General features: G+C 42.2%; 1 long non-coding RNA gene across 2 annotated transcripts in view; it reads right to left on the bottom strand.

Annotated features, from left to right (window-relative positions):
• Positions 1-6,337: 6,337 nt before the first annotated feature.
• LOC141570698 (uncharacterized) overlaps positions 6,338-16,447 on the bottom strand; it is a 444,094-nt gene continuing 433,984 nt past the window's right edge. The window contains exons 7-8 of one of the 2 annotated variants that reach the window (XR_012495109.2): positions 8,188-8,443; positions 6,338-6,594 (exon numbers count right to left, since the gene is read on the bottom strand). This is a non-coding gene — a long non-coding RNA (uncharacterized LOC141570698). Of the gene's footprint in view, positions 8,444-16,447 lie in introns of both variants that reach the window. The other variant, XR_012495106.2, reaches the window with a different exon arrangement.

Raw genomic sequence — 16,447 nt, forward strand, 5'->3', positions numbered from 1 at the left:
TATGTGCCAAGCATTATTCTCAGTTCTTTACACTCATTTAACCACACAATCCTCAGAGGTAGGTACTATTATTGTCCTGATGTTATAGGTAGGGAAACTGATGATTAGAGAGTTGGACAACTTACCCAGATCACACAGTCAATAAGTTGAAGAGCTGGAAGTCACTTAAGTATAATGAGCTGCCAGCTCTTTCCACAATGACCAACGGGCTAGGGAAGGCACAAGACCCAAGGAAACTCCAAGTGCCTCATTTACTTCCACCTTCAGCTTCGTCACCACCACACAGGGGTCCAGGCAGAGCAGGTGGCCAGGACTAGGAGCAGTGCAGGGAGGTGCTAGCAGCAGTGGCTGTTGGAAATGCTCAAACAGCATATGTAGATTTCAATCTGGGGCAGTTGTTATGGGGTGACTCTGTGTGGGGACAGAGCCAGGAGTGCAGTTTCCAGGCTCTCGGCCTCACATGGAAAGGTGCTGGCTCAGGTAGTAAATGGCCATCAACTGCGATTGGATGGCCATCAGCTGTGGCTAGTTGGCCGTCAACTGTAACGAGTGAGCCATTGGCCACTAATATAACTGCTGTGGCTACGCTAGCAGAAAATGGGGGCTAGCAAGAAGATGGTGGCTGAGCTAGCAAGGGCAGATTGCAGAGAGGCAGATGCCACCAGAGAGAATATAGTGATATGACTCCCCCAGTTATGGCTCCATGGGTGTTCCTTTTTGGCCTCATCATGTCCTGCATTCTTATGTGGGGAGTGGGAGCAGAGACCCCGCCTGACGCCCTGCACGACAATTGTAAAGTTTAGAAAGGCTGGGTTCACAGGACGTGCAACCTGCTGTCTGCTTTTCTGCCAACCGACCGACGACTCTCCTCCACTCTGCTCTTCTTCCCTCCGTAGCCACAGCAGTTATATTAGTGGCAATGGCTCACTGGTTACAGTTGATGGCCAACTAGCCACAGCTGATGGCCATCCAATCACAGTTGATGGCCATTTACTACCTGAGCCAGCACCTTTCTATGTGAGGCCGAGAGCCTGGAAACTGCTCTTTGGGGCTCTGTCCCCACACTCTGCCAATACTGAGTCCACAGATCTGCCTCAGCTGGAGCTTAAGGGTCTCCACAATGAAGCTAACTAAACTTAAAGTTATCAGTCTCAAAAGAGTAGAGGAAGTAGTGACAAAAACGAAGGAGATCACGTGCCAGAGTCTAATCACCGGGGTAGCAATGCTTAGAGCGAAGCAAAGCTTTGGGGGAATGGAATTGACTCTTCCCAAGCCTCCCTTTCCCATGTGTAAAATGAACATAATAATAGGACACCTTATTTAATAAAGGTAGTGAGGATTAAATGAGCTGATATGTAAATGGTGTAACATAGTACCTGACACAGAGTAAGTATTCAATAATTGCTAGCTATTATTATTAAATCTCTTTGCTTATTCAAGTCTATGACCCAGATGGAATTTTACATAAGAGAAAAGGATGAATAACATTGTCGAATTTCACTTTATTTTTGTAATTTGGTCTCTAACGAAAACAAGATTGTTTTTTTCCTCTCTAAAATTAGAAATATCTTGATTTTTAATAAAACAAATCATGGAATCAGCCTTCTGTAACAACTGTGGCCTGTAGGAATCTCTTTTGACCTTCAGTAGCACGTGTTATTCGCATTGCTCACAATACTTATCAAACAACCAGAGGCTGTGTATGTGGCCTTCATCTGAACAAATGCCTCCTCTTCATTCCCTTATGCTGGTTGTGAGATTTTCAGGGATCTCAGAGAACTGCTTTTCTATTTCTTCTTACTGTCTCCAGCGCAGGTAGGTATCCAATATTGTCTTATGATGAATAAAAATTGTTCATTCTTATTGGACCTTCTTGTCCAACACAAAAAGAAAATGCAGTTGCGAGTTATTTTATTAAGACCTAGGCTTTCTAGCAACCCAGGCTGGATCTTGGCCTTTGACCTCCCCTGAGCGGCAGAAAACCTTGGGGTCAATTAGCACAAGTTAAGCAGAGGCCTCTTGTGTCTGGCTGCATCCACAGGACAGTTACTTTCAGCTGCCTTACCCTCGTCCAGGCCCTCACCCTTGACCTCTGTTGTACTACAAAAAGCCTCAGGACAGTAGACCCCCATGCCACAGGTCATCTTTCCTCCAGGCCAGCCAGCCAGCTGTGCCTCATGACGCTTCCAACAGCACCACTTGCACCAAGGCATGAGCTCATCCAAAAAACCTTTATCGGCTAAAATCTAAACTTCCCCAAACTAAGACTGAACCATTTCTACCATCTTTCGTCCCACTTCTCCCATGCATAAACTCTTTGCTCCAGCTGGAACGGCCTATTTATTGCATCCCCTTCTCACCTGCACATGGTAGACCGGCATCCTGGCCTTGCTGAGAGGTGCCCTGTGATCTGCCCTCCAACCTACAAGTCAGGACTCTGGTAAAACCTCACTTCCTCCACAGAGAATTCCTCCACGGTAATTCACAGAGATCGTCCCTCTCTTAATTTGCTACGCTTACCCTTCCATACTTATTATATGCGGCCTTCTTTCGGCTGTTGTATTTTAATCTGCAGATATATTATTTCCCCAAACTATAATGTTTGAGTGCTTGCTCTGTGCCACATACTTCATAAATGCCTAATTAATTTATAATTTATAAGTGACTAAAATTCATGATTTTCACAACAAACCTATGAGGTGGATCCTGTTAGTAGCCCCACATTAGAGAACTGGGGCAGAGAGGGGTGAAATAAGGCATCTGGAGGTTACTAAGTGGTGGAGCAGGTAGATCTAATGTCTATGTACTTAACCACCATGCTATGCCCTGCACACAAGAGTCACTCGATAAATATTTGCTCATCAATTAATTGTTGATTTTCCCACCCCTCCTCTGACCCAGTCCTGCCTACACTAACTTTTCAGAGGGAGCCTGGCTTGGGAAAATGATCAAATGTCTTCATTATGTTGACTTCCTTGGGAGAAAAGAGTTCCCAAAATAATTGAAACTGTGTTGTTTTGATTCTGTATTTCAGCACTATGGTTTTTTATTCCACTCTGAAATTCTTTGTTGCCAGACCCCAGATATATAGCCTGTTGCAAAGTTGTTATTTTTGATATCAGAAGGTTGGGGATGTTTCTATTTGAAACATTGTCTATTTACATTCCTCAGCCCAAAATAGTCTGGAGTGTCAGTATTATGTCTTCATGTTTCTAATAGAATTTCATGATGTTACATCAATAGTCACAAGTCATCATGAGGTATTTTTGCCCTCTCCAGTTTTCGGGAAAGTATATTATGATAATGATAAGGTCATATTTATGAAGTGCTGCCAGTATATCTTTCCCCAATATGAGAAGGAAGATAGAGTGTCTATGGAATTAAGTTGCTAGAAATGCACAGGAACGAGCTGCTCTCATTAGAAATGGTTCTCACAACTCCCTTATGATACAGTGTCATGAATCAGCCCCTCCTTCTTGTTTGATTCTGACTCCCCAAAAGAAAACCATGTCTCCAAGGGCATGCCTGTGGGTCTGCATGAGCTCCTTCATTTTCTCCTAACGTTATTACTGAGATGAAGTCTAGTTACAGTAAATAATATCAAGGACAATCTGCAGAAGAAGTCATATAAATTCATCTTGATGATGTGTGAACGGGGTGGAGGGAAGTTTGCTGCCAATCCTTGTCACATCACAACTCTGTTTGCCTGCTATCTGTACGCTTGTGACTTTACAAAAAAAGCCAATAAAAATGCAGAGGGTGGCTTGTTTGTGTGTGTGTTTTCAAGCAAAAGTATCAGAAGTTATACATTGATATCAATGTGTTCTTAAAAATAGTCACATTGTGAAGTTGGGCACTCAGTCCCCAAATCCTGTCATTGCTTACATATTAGTTACTTCCTTTTGGAGCTGTATTTGGGATAGGATGTCATAACTCAACGCACACATTGGAGCACTTTGAGAGTGGCAGTGGGTGCTATTAATAATTAAGTTAGGATAACCGGCCAAAACCCAGTCTTGGGCAACTAGGATGGGTGATCACTTTGCTCTAGAGCCACAACAGAAAATCGATTTTAGTCATTGTTTGACCAAAATGTTCTCACTCAGCTTTTTTTTTTTTTTATAAGATTTGAGTTGTGATGATTTTTGGTTATCGACAGAATGCAAGTCTTTCTGAAAAGATAAAACTTCCCTTCTGCGATGATAGTCAAACGAATGTGCTTTTGGTTTTAATGAAATTCTAAAAGTATTTCTATCAACAGCAGCATCTTTGTAATATGTCGACTCCAAAGGGGAGAGCACTGCGATGTACACGCACATGCTTATTACACATCATATGCACTGACACCTTGTGCTTGAGAACCCCCAGTCTTATTTTGGACAAGCAGTCAGGACCAAGGTCTCCTTGCCTTGTCCCCTGCCAACTCTTCTCTCTGAAGTTATGGCTCTGATTTTCCTTATCCCAGAAACAGTTTTTTTGTTTTGTTTTGTTTTTTAGCACATGTCCTAGACACACCTCTGCTACAAACTCCTCTATGGACTGTTGTGGTACTTGCTAGTCTCCCTCTTTATTATCACTGTAGCCTTAAAGCTTCCACAGTAAGACCTTGTAAGGGAGTAAATACAAGGCCAGGTCTGAAAGGTGAAGGTCAGCTCCTCCATGTGCAACCTGAGTAAAGCTGGGCCCCCTTGGGGTCAGTCTCAGCAAGGACTGTATCCAAAATAAAGACAAATCTGACTCCGAAATGACCTTAAAGTAAAGGAGAAAGAGAAAATTCCACTGCAGTTGTACTGCCCAGAGAAAGCTCACAAGAGAGCACTATGAGACATTTATATAATGTCAACTACAACACTGTTTGTTTTAGTAATTGTGTTAGACAAAATAATGACATTCCTCCCCTGTCCCCCGCCCCCCAAAAAATATCCACATCTCAATCTTCTGTGAATATGTTGGGTTACCTGGAAAAGGGGAAAGATGTTTACAGATAGAATTAAGGTTACTAAATAACTGACCTTAAGATAGAAGGATCACCCTGAATTATCTGGGAAGGCCCAATGTAATCATGAGGGTCCTTAAAAGTAAACAAAGGAAGCAAAAAAGGAGAGTCGGAGAGACAAAAAGATGTGACAATGGAAGCAGAGTCAGAGAGATGCTATGTTGTTGGCTTCAAAGATGGAGGAAGGAGACCTGGGCCAAGTAATGAAAACAGCCTCTAAAAGCTGGAAAAGACAAGGAAATGAATTATTTCCTAGAGCCTCCAGAAATGAATGCATCCCGGCCAATACCTCGATTTTAGCGCAGTGAGACCTGTCAGACACTGGAACTACAAGGCTGTAAGGTAATAAAGTTTTGCTGTTTTAAGCCACTAAAGTTGTGGTAATTTTGTTAGGGCAGCAATAGAAAACTAACAGTAAAATAACCCAAGGAGGAATACATAATATGTGTAGTATTCATTGAAAAAATGTGGTTTAGCAATTAAAAGCAAATGAGCTAAGACAGAAGGTAAAATAGGGGATACTGGGGGCTAGGGAAAGGGGGTAATGGGGAGTTATTGTTTAATGGGTACAGAGTTTCTGTTTGAGGTGAAGAAAAAGTTCTGCAAATAGATAGTGGTGATGGTTACACAATATTGTGAATATACTTAATACTAACAAATTGCACACTTAAATGGTAAAATGTATTATGTATATTTTACTGCAATAAAAAAATAAGAGTAAAAAAATGAATTAGCTAGACCTACATTTTTTGATAGTAATGGAGTTTAAAATAATGTTTTAGAATGTTATTTATAGTTAGTACAATATAACAATTATGTAAATTAAAAAAACACAGAACATGGGCCAGCCCAGTGGCTCAGGCCGTTAGAGCTCCATGCTCCTAACTCCGATGGCTGCAGGTTCGATTCCCACATGGGCCAATGGGCTCTCAACCTCAAGGTTGCCAGTTCAATCCCTCGAGTCCCGCAAGGGATGGTGGGCTCCGCCCCCTGCAACTAAGATTGAACACGGCACCTTGAGCTGAGCTGCCTCCCGGATGGCTCAGTTGGCTGGAATGCGTCCTCTCAACCACAAGGTTGCCAGTTCGACTCCCGCAAAGGATGGTGGGCTGTGCCCCCTGCAACTAGAAAACGGCAACTGGACCTAGAGCTGAGCTGCAACCTCCACAACTAAGATTGAAAGGACAACAACTTGACTTGGAAAAAAAAAAGGCCTGGAAGTACACACTGTTCCCAATAAAGTCCTGTTCCCCTTCCCCAATAAAATCTTTAAAAAAAACCAAAAAAACACAGAACAGTGCTTTATATCATTTAGAGATATACATGTAGTAGACTGACGCAAGTCATGACAGTAGTTGCCTGTAGGGAGAGGGGAGGGAAATGGGACCAGGGAAGACACAGGGACATTCAACTTTATCAGCAATCCTTTATTAAAAAAAAAAAAAAATTAGGAAAACATGCAATATTATTAACAGTTATGAATTGTGGTGGTGAGTACATAAATAGTGGCAACATTATCCTTTGCAGCTTTCTACTATTTTCTCCAAATTAAAAAAAATAATAAAAATGGAGGTTTTACTGAAGGTCTCTTGAGGAAGCTGAAAAGTAGGAATGAAAAACAAATCACAGGCACAGCTTCCTAAGATTCTCCTTACATACCTCTCTCCCTATATCCCAATGTTCCTCTCCTCTCTCTCCCTTCCTCTTTGTCCTTTTATTGTGCCAGTTCTCTCCCTCTCTCCTTCCCACATGAAAAAGTAGTCTGCTCTACTTTCAATCTCTGCCTTCAGTTATTCTGGAGACAAACCTGGGAAGACGTGGGCAAATACAATAAATGGGGATCTGGTAGCTGGCTAAGCCAGCAAACATCCTCCTTCCTTAGACAGAGCTTCTTAAATGTGAATGCACTTTGCAAGCACTTGGGGATCTCTTCGAAATGCAGATGCTGATTCAGTAGGTCTGGTAGGGCCTGAGATTCTGTGGGTCTACTGAGCTCCTTGTTGATGCTGCTGGTCCACAGACCACACTTGGAGTAAAGAGCACTTGGAAATTGAGTGGATATGTCGGGAAAGGAGTGGGAGAGGAAACGGCTAGTAGGAGTCTGCAATTACAATTTAGCATTTTTCCCCCTGTATTTCTGGTCACAAACAGTCTGACACCCAGTGACCCCAGCAAATACCCATTGTAGTCTCTCAATCTCCGATTTTTATCACTTCCTTGAAACTTACTTTCTATACTTGCAAATTAAATCTAAACATAGTGTTAGGCTCTGTATCAAAAGGAGGCAGGTGTTATCAGCAGAAGAACATTTACAATAATAAACTCAGGTTGTCAGAAGGCTAGGTATTGTATTCTGCTACTTATGACCCTGATTCTAAAAACAAAAGAATGGAAAAGGTAAAAATTATTGCATTTAATAGTATTTTCATTAGTGTTCTTTTAACAATGAACGGCTATTCATTTACAGACCTATTAAAATAATCTATAGATTATTTTCATCACTATAGAATGTTTGTTTCTAATGGCTTTAGTGTCTGGAACAAAGCCAGGCACAGAGACGACATACCAAGTGATGTAGGAATCCCCAGTAAACTTAACTCATTTCCCAGTCTCCTCATTTCTAACCACCTGAGCTGCTGTGACCTGAAGCTCTTGGCCATTTTTGTCTAAAGGATAAAATTTGTAGGGCGACAGATTCCACCTCACCATAGGGAAAAGCTCTGAAACAATAACTGCTGTTTCATGTACACACGAACCTAAATACAGAAACAATCTTATATAGCACTTATGATATGGTAGACACTCTTTTAAGTGCTTTTAAAGTAGTTAATCCTCGTAATAATCCTAAAATGTAGGTAATAATATTATTTCCAATTGACAGATAAAAAAATTAAGACATAGAGGTTAAGATATCTATGAGTCACATAGCTAGTGTCAGGCAGTATATTTCTAAAGTCCATATTCTTATCCACCACAGTTGCATAGATTGTAATTTAGTTTAGGTTCCCCCAAAATTAAAGCCACGGGCAAGGGCTTGAAAGCAAGCCATTTACTTGGGAGATGATCCCAGGTAATAGAAAAGAGAGAAGGGGATGGGGGAAGTGAGACAGGGAAGGAAGAGGAGCCAATATAAGTAATTATTATCCAGAGACCTCTGAGAATCTTGCAGAAAGCCTCCCAGAATCACTCACCTGAAGGAGGGTAGGCTACAACACTGACCCAGGGCAGTGCCCATTGATTGAGGGTTGTTCCCAAGGCTGAAGCACCACCCTACTTCTGGGCTGCACTTGCATGGTAAGTGGCCTGGGAGAAGGTCATGAGCAGATGTTGAAATATGTGGGGCACCCAATAGAGGTGAGACACCATTAGTTCAAGGTGAGCCTGCTCTGGGCTGCGGCTAAAATCAGACGTGGGGGAGGCGACGTGACAGGGCTCCAGCAATATTCACTACATTAAGACAAAAATTAAGACATAGAGGTTACGATATCTATGAGTCACATAGCTAGTATGCTGCATTCAAGGGTGAAAGACTGTTAGTGGCAAATATTGCAGAGAAGATTTGAGTATGTAGGTTAGATAATCCTTCCACGTATGAAATTCTATAATTCTCTAAGTAAAATAATTCTCATAGGGGCCACTTAGACACCTAATAAATAGGTTATGTTGCTAACATAATTATGAAAAATAGTGAGAAGTATAATTTAAAGAAATACTGTCAATAGCATTCAACTTCTTTTCATCCAAGTTAGGAACTATTTAGCCATGACCCCAAGAGAGTAATACTTACAATGGAGAAATAAATCTTTTTGAAATATGTGTTAATGTATTCTGGCTTTGGTGAGTGGGATGGGAAAAACTGCCTGAACACTCTCCACCAGGGGCCATCATGACTAAGAAATGAGATTCCCAATCTTCTAACAATAATTTCCAGGTCAGTAATATATATTCACACAGGAATGTGATTATATGTTCTCTGCTCAATAAAAGCTATCAGTTAACAATGGGCTTTTTGAAAACCTGAACTTGACTTCCGGTGTGCAATGAAATGCCATCCCTCCTGTAGATCTTGCTGAATTCCTGAGTACCAGAAGGACGCTTGGTGAAGACTCAGTTTTATCCACTGACTCACAGTTGTGGTCAAGGCTGAAGAAATTCTGAGTCTGCCGCCTCCATGCCACTGGCCACTTCTAAGTTTGGAGGTTTCATTTGGTCAGTTCAGGGAGATTTCTGAGGCATCACATGTTAGGATTGTGGGGCGTGGGGTTCGGCTTGGGTCACATCAAAGTGTGGCTCACTCAGCCCAGCCTTGTCAGCTGGTCAGAATTTGGCACTATTGGTGAAAGCATGGAGCAGAGGTCAGCTTTGTTGGTTTGACCCCTCAGTGGACCTGTTATCTTGGTACAGTTCCATGGCCACAGAGGGTAGCCTCATTCCAAGCCGTGGTCTCCTACGTGCCTCCTTCCTGGCTCAGACAGGGAACAAAAGAGAGACTGTGGAAGAGTCTATGCACATTCATTATTTCTACTGGGGGAAACCTCAGAACTGCTGGTTGTTTTCCCAAAGGCCCAAATTAACAATTGGGAAGCATGTGAAGGTCAGTCAATGCTGGCAGAGAGTGTTATAGTGAAATAAGGGCAGTGCCATTTTCTCTGTAAGTGAAAATCACCAATACTCACTTTTCCCTTTTTGTATTTTTAATCACTTGTGAATTTTCCCTTCAGTGATTTGATGATTATATTGTCTCTGTGCTGCTCACTGTGAATACACCCTTCCTTCTCAAGAAATGGAAAAGAGGAATGTAATTAGACTTCAACAGGGGACATGCGTATACAGTATAGAAGAATTATAGTCTCTAGGGGCAGCAAATTGTGTTGCGTGTCCTCTTCTGATATGCAGGAATCTTGCTTTCTATGGGAAGAGTCCATGAGAAGAAAAAAGATAATTCTAGATGGCCACGTGAGTTGGTCAGAATAAAGGGCTGTGGTTGGAAGAATTCTTGTCATTGCAAAGGACAGAAAAGCCATTCAAATCAGCTTAAGCAATAATGGGAACATCTTTCTCACATCACTGAGAGATTCAAAGAGTCAAGCAGCTTTGTGCCCAAGTGTATTCAAGGATTCTAATGAGGTCAATACGATTCTTTTTCTTCACCTCTTGGATCTGCTTTTCTCAGTAGCTTCATTTTTCTTCCTAGTGGTAAGATGGCTGTTGGAAGTTCCAAGCTCAAATATCTCAAAATGTGTTTGTAGTACCAGAGAAAGAGAGAGGCAGTCTTTCCTAAGAGCTCTGGGAAGTCTCAGGAAGCCTTCTGATTGGGCTATTATGTTAGTCAGCATAGGCTGGTTATGCTGTGGTAACAACTGATCTCAAATCTAAAGCTCAACATCCTCCTCGTTTGCGTCTTGCTCATATTATATGTCCAATGTGTGTCACTGGCACCCAGGATGATAGACACTCTACCATTTTGAGGCTGCATCATCTGGAAATTACGATTTTGTTTATCCCTACAGCTTGACTAGAGAATTAGTCAAGGATTTTTCACTGCTTCAGCCCCGAAGTGATGAATATGATTTCCTCCTCCTTTAATGGGCACGAACTAGCCACATGGCCCTGCCTAACTGTCAGGTGACTAGGAGTGTGAGAAAGGACTTAGAATGTTTCAGAAGCATCACTGTCCCTACCACACCTAGCTTGGGTCATATGCCCCTCTTTAGGTGGGACTGGGATCAGAAGATTAAATGCTTACACTGCTAGGTCTAGGCCATATGCCAGCCCAGGCACCAGTGAGAAAGCTCAATGCAACCTTCAGAGATCCAGCAGCCCCAGGCCTAGGCCAAGGTCTGACACTCTGCCTAGTCTTAGCAATCAGAGGTTTAAAGCCTCAGGAAGCATAACTCAGCCATGTTTCCCCAAAGTGAAATTTCCATCCAAAGTGAAATTTCCATCCAAAGTGGAGTTTGGTGAACTGGTCACAGGGTGATGACTGAGAACACAGAGCTTGTGTCAGCTAAAAGGGAGAGGACATTGAGATCCCTGAAAGTTGATTCAGATCACATGCCTGGGAAGGCTGCCAAGGGAGGCTGATCACAAACATTTACCAAATGGCCAGGAGGAGGCAGTTCAGTGGGTGAGGCTGCTATAAGCCCAGCACCTGACCAGGCCTACTTTTAGCAAAGGTCCTGTCCATCCTCTGCCATGTGGAAAAAGGGGGATGGTGTGTGGTAGGCAGAATAATGATCCTCCACATGTCCACAGTTTAATCCCCAGGAATATGTTAGAGTATGGGGCAAAGGGAAATTAAAGTTGTTAATCAGTTGACCTTGAGATGGGGACATTATCCTATCCAGCTGAGACCAACGTAATCATGAGTCTTTATATGTAAAAGAGGGAGGTAGAAGAGAGAGAAGCAGAGAAATGGCAGCATGAAAAGGACTGGACCAGATTTGCTGACTTTGAAGATGGGGACGATGAGCCAAGTGATGTGGGCCCCTACAAGCTTGAAAAAGCAAGGAAACAAATTCTTCCCTAGCACCTCTAGAAGGAAGGCAGCTTTACCAAACCTTGAATTTAACCTAGTGCAACTTCTAGTCTCAAGAACTGTTAAATAATAAATTTGTCTTGTTTTAAACCAGTAGGTTTGTTTTACTTTGTCATAGCAGCAATGAAAAACTATCACACTATGGATCAGGCTTTTAGCAACCCCCATCCCATCCCAGAAAGTGCATATTATAGAGGGATTTAGAGATGACGAAGGACCTCAGGAGCAGGACATAGCTGTGGACACCTCCTAGGCTGATCCTAGAAAACGAAAGGGGCCAGAGGCTGACAAGGAGGGCAGATGCTATGGTTCTTATGATGGAGAAGTGGACCAAATCCAAAGAGTACAGGGAACAAGGTTCTTCTGGGCCTACTGAGTTCTTCCTACAGTTAAGGTAGTCCAGAGTTTGTCCATCATTTGAGTGCCATTTTTATTTGAGATACTAACATTGAATTAGAATTTACTAAAGTCAAACCAAAACACAAACAACTGGATGTTTTCCCATCAGTATGAGGTGGGTAGAACATTGCAAGAACTCAAATTTTACAAGCCAAGACACCAGGGTCAAACTCATAGACTGAGTAGTAAATGATCCAAGTAGAGAGCCATAGCCACAGCCTGGCCTTTAGAAAGCTGGCTTTGCTAATAATCCTCACAGAAGTGGACCTTCATGAGGTGCTCTATATCATTGTTGAATGGAAGAAGACAATTATGAAAACAATATTCCTTCATGGTTAGCTGGTGAGTTTCCACATATACCCATGCACATACAGTCATAGAGACAGTTAAAACGTTAGTTTCCTCAATTACCTTGTCTGCCAAGAAGAAATGAACAATAATAGGAAAGGTTTGCCTCCTTCAAAATAAATGAATTTTCCCCTCCCACATCTGAGAACTGACCCCCTGAATAACTGCAGGTAGAATACAAATAGGGCCAGGGGAAGGAGGCTGCGACAGTTGGTCATGGGACTCAGGACTCATCGTTGCTCTGAGGGAAATTGCAAGTGAGGGTTGTGATCATTTCATGGAGTCTTGGTAGTCTTCATGCTGTGAGCTAATGGTCCCAGTCTTGTTCTTAAGCAAGCACATGTTCACCTTAAGCTTGAACTTTAATGCTTGTCTATCTATTAGTTATCAGCATCCAAGTCATCCAGAGCAGACAAACCACTACAATGTTTGGATCACATTAGCATCCTTCCTGGCAATTACCCTTACACGGCAAAGGGCAGGACTCAACTTACTTACAGAGGCCAAAGTATTTTCATTGGCCCCACCAAGAACAGCTCTTCTTCAGGACAGCTGAGGCCAAGAACTGCCGAGATGCTCGGCCATCCCTGCCAAGTACACACTATGCCTGTTTTATGGGCATGAGAAGGATTCATGACTCCAGGCCTTTTGTTACCAGATTTTGCCAAGAAGACTTTTGTGAACCTAATACATGTGGTAGAGGAAACCCACGTCTATAGAGCATCTATTTGCCAGGTGCTCATCTAGTGTCTAATTTAATCACCGCAGCAACACTAGGAAGTGGATACTGTTATTCTCAATTCAGAACTTGGGAAACTTCAACCTAATAAGGTTTGGTAACGTGTCCAAGTTGCACAGAGAGCGAGTAGCAGTGTCCATGCCTTCTCATGACCTCCTTGGGCCATTCTATTTGTTAGGTACTGAGGTCTCTTTTTAAAAATTCCCACTCCTCTTGCTGATTTTCTGTATGATGCAAATAAACTTTCTTTCTGTCTCTGGGATACAATTCTCTAATAATTGAATATGAGAGAAGATAACAGCGTGGGCACTTCGAAGATGAATGACATCAGTTCTAGTATGGTCAGGTAGCATGAACTCTGAATTTAGTTTCAGATGACTGGTGTGTGAGTCTCAGGTTTTCTCTTTAAAAATGTTAAGGGTAAACCATTTAATCTTGCTAATCTTTAACACAGCCACTTGTAAAATGAAGAACATAATACCTACCTTATATCACAAGATTGTTATGAGGATTGAATGGAAAAATAGATGCGAAACTTCTATTGACTTGTAAAGTGCTTTGAGTTCACAGAAGAAAGAAGTTGCCAATTAAAACTCTGTATTATTATTTTTGAAATCTTAAGGACCAGAAGTCTATAGCTTTCAAATACTCCATTAACTTTGGAAATAAGTTCTAGAGTACTAATCATAATATTAGCTACCATTTACTGAGAGCCTCTCCTGCATACATTATTTCTAATCATCACTTCTCACCCTTTCAAGCAGATATTATGGTCCATAATTAAAACTTGAGAAATGAAGACTCAGAGGTTAACTAACTTGCTCAAGAAAGAGGCAGAAGCAGAATGGGAATCCTTGTATGTCTAACCCAAACTCTATGTTCTCTGTGTTGGATTTTGTAGGGAAAAAAAATACCAACATGTTATTAACTTGTAATATTATTTGTTTATTTATAAATGTACTAGTTTACGTAGAACAAATATATAGCTTGTGGGTTTGTCTTATAGAGTTTTCACCAATTCCTAATAGTTGTTGAATTTTCTGCAGATCCTTCATTTCTGTTCTCTCCCCTTTCTAACTTGGATACAGAGACAAATGTTACGTACAGGATAAAACAGGTCAGATCCTACCAAAACCAAGATATTCAGGATATGAGGTGGTCCAAACTTGTGTTCCCACTAACCCTTGCCCTGGTCGGCCCTGGCAAGGGGATGCCTGTGTTCCCCGAGGTCAGGCTGGTGTGCAGGGCAAAGGGCAAATTTCATGGCAGACGGGCAGGCTCATCCAGCCCTGCGTGTAAATGTCCCAGCTCCCCTCTAACCCCCAGACTTCCCACTTAGCTTTTATTTTAGTCCTTTGAACAAATGTCCACAGAAGAGAAATATTTCAGGTACATCACAAAATGGAAATGCAAAGTTGGTAGGAGGAGGAATGTCTTTAGAAAGAAGCCCCACTGAGCTGCCTTCCTCCCCAATCCCAGAACTGTTCGATTTATATGCAAGAAAGTACAGTATAGTGGTGGGAGAATGGATGGTCCGTAGGACCAACTGGTTGGATGCATATCCCAGCTCAGCCACTCTCACATTGTGTTTAGAGGTTAAGAACCTCTCTGGACCTCAGTTTTATCATCGCTAAGGAGGAATAACCTATAGAGTTACTGTAAAGACGAAGTAACCCACGTGAAATACCCAACACATCGAGAGACACACAGAAAGCAATAAATATGTTGGGTAGGGGAGGAGGTGAGTACATTCTCACCTAAACTGGAGAAGGCCAGGTGTGTCCCAGGCCATGCACTGTGACCCTGGGATGGGCCAGAATAGTCATTCCATTATAATTGTCCTGGTGTCACCCAGAAATGCTTTTCTAGATTTCCTGCTGAGGTATGACCAGACTGGTCATGACTCCGATTTGAGATTCCCTTGGGAATGGTACCCATTGCCCTGCATGTAATCTCTGTTTAATACAATGTTTTCTCAAACTGTAGTATGGAGGTCACTTGAGTCACACTCATCTGGAGTGCCTTTCCAAATGCACATGGCTGGGCTCCACTCAGATCTATAGATCTAGCACCTCTTGGGTGAGAGTGGAGCGGGCATTTGCATCTTTGAGCCTCTATTGGTCCAGAGCCTGATAGAATTAACCAAGCCGAGGCTGGGTAAGAAGCGTGAGGGGATGAAACTCCAGGGAGGTGGTGTAGCTGAACCTTCCTCTGAGACCTTCTTTCACTCCAAGCTCGGTGACCCATCTACGGCCACTGAATTCCCAAGGGAAGAGTATAGTCCATGCTCTGCTACTCCCACCAAAGAGCATACTGGAGGTTGCTTTCTTATAGAAAGTGAAGTTTTCCAGGCTTTTCCTTAATATCCCTGGGTTATTCTAAAAATCATAATCAAACACTGTATACGAAGCTCTGCTAGGAGCTAGAGCAATAAGAAAGAATAAAACACAATTCATATCTGGAATGCTTATGGAGAGGTGATCAATGGGCAAGACAAGGCAGTCCTTGATAAATAATTTAGACTGTACCAAAAATGTAACTGGTGAAAATGGCTCCAGCGCAAGGTATAGTGTAGGCTCTGTCATGTGTGACTCATCCCTTGCATACCAGGAACTCTACTTCTTTATCCTTTAAGCAGAGAAGGGAGTATAGCTAAATCAAATGAAGTCCTTGGAGGACAAGGGGTACATTTTTTTTTTCTTTTTTTGGCAGGGGTAGGCTGTGTTGTTAAAGGTCATGAGCTTTGCCCTAGAAGACTCTGAGCCCTTTGGAGAAAGAGGGGCCATGGCAGGAAGAGGAAGGTCATGGGGATGGCTCCCAGTCAACCAGATGCATGCACTCAGGACTCTTCTAGGACAAGAGGTAAAGATTCTGGGAAGAGGTGTCTCCCCTTCCTCCCTAACTCTAGAGGGGTTGAAGTGGTGTTGGGCACTCTCATGAAGAGAAAAGACTCTGACCCCTGAGCTTTATTGCAAATCAACTTCTAGACAGCTATTTAATTTTGAAAAATTATCTTACCCTCTCTAAGATTCATTTCTCTCATCTACAAAATGTAGAAGACAATTTTTTACCTTACAGGTTGGTTGTAACAAATAGTACAATTTATATGAAAGTGCTCTATAAACTCTGTTTGTTTTTAGACTACACAACTCCTATTCCTCATCAGATAATTAAAATTGGATTGTCACTTGTGATGTCTCACAGCTCCTAACATGATGTTACTCCCATAGTGGATGCTCAGAATGTGTTACTAGCCAACATGGATTCTCTCACGTGCTACTCCTTTCAGCAATCCAAAGAAACACTTCTGCTCTGCTAAATTCGAGGCTAGGACGTTGGTGTTTTAGGAATCTTTTGCAGAGAAGCAAACATTTTAGAAGAACTGACATCATGAAAAACCATCCTTAATTGTCTACTCCTAGTTTCT

This window comes from Rhinolophus sinicus, chromosome 3 (assembly GCF_057876585.1).
Source record: "Rhinolophus sinicus isolate RSI-liver-muscle chromosome 3, RSI-T2T, whole genome shotgun sequence".
In the NCBI taxonomy this organism is placed as follows: domain Eukaryota; kingdom Metazoa; phylum Chordata; class Mammalia; order Chiroptera; family Rhinolophidae; genus Rhinolophus; species Rhinolophus sinicus.